The sequence below is a fragment of the Pinus tabuliformis genome, chromosome 2_2, assembly GCF_031772625.1.
Source record: "Pinus tabuliformis cultivar Carrire ecotype Pingquan chromosome 2_2, CPIR1, whole genome shotgun sequence".
In the NCBI taxonomy this organism is placed as follows: domain Eukaryota; kingdom Viridiplantae; phylum Streptophyta; class Pinopsida; order Pinales; family Pinaceae; genus Pinus; species Pinus tabuliformis.
Genome location: NC_142300.1, coordinates 1,034,009,971 through 1,034,011,075, shown reverse-complemented (window position 1 = coordinate 1,034,011,075; position 1,105 = coordinate 1,034,009,971).

The window sequence follows — 1,105 nt, the reverse complement described above, 5'->3', positions numbered from 1 at the left end:
CCTGTCAAGTATGAGTCTCAAATTGGGCTCATACTACTGTGACCAATAGTGGTCAAGTTTCAGTAAGGAGATTCAGTGTACTCCAGTCCTACTAATTCATATCTGTTGAATGAGACTCAAATTGATCTCACTGTTGTAAAAAATCTACTTTGAAAACATAATAGAGAAGCCACCACTGAAGGCTAGACCAGGAGACATAGCCCAGGAGCATTGGGTGAACTCCTTATTAAAATTCTCGTGTTTATATGTTTGCCTGTTATGTTTTCTCTAATTGCCTCAGTGTCTATGTATCTCACAATCTTATCGATCCATTGCATAAAGTAACATAGGCACATCCATGCACATGAGTCTGTAATAACTTTAATTCTTTGTCCTAGCTAAATTTCAAATCAAGTGGTATCAGAGCTCTAGGTTACCAAGGTTAGACAAGCTTGTGCTGAATTTTGTTGTTGAATGCTAACTAGATCAAAGCTTAAATTAGGATAAGAATAATTGGTTCAAGCTAACCCTAAAATTGGAAGAGTCTACCCTAAGAGGAAAATGTCAGAAGAAAACCCCCTGGAATCAAACTCCCAGTTCATGGATGGTTTCATGACCATGAAAGCCATGGTAGACGAAATGTATACAGAATTTAAGAAAGGTAGAGAAGGAGATCCATCAAATTCCAAACAAGATAATGGATCAGAAGAATCTCTCCTCCATGACCACTCTAAAGGCAAAGGGAAGAAGAAAAACTTCCCACACCTCCTAGTAGCCCTGAAAACAAAAATAAAGCATCTTTGATTAAATTAGATGTTAGATTTGATTTGTCGATGTATGATGGAGAGTTGAATGTAGAAAAGATCGATAATTGGATTAGACAAATTGATTTTTATTGCAGAGTGAAAAGCATTGATTCAGACAAGAGTAAGATTCAGCTGGCCAGCCTACACCTTTAAGGCACTGCCTTGGTATGGTGGGAAGGCAGGACACAAGCTGACATGAAGAAGCATGGTAAAATTCTTTCCGTCTAGAGTGAATTTCTTTCTACAATTAAAAGCAATTCTATCCACTAGCCTATATGCAACAAGCCATGATGAGCTGGCAAACTCTTCGCCAATTGAAA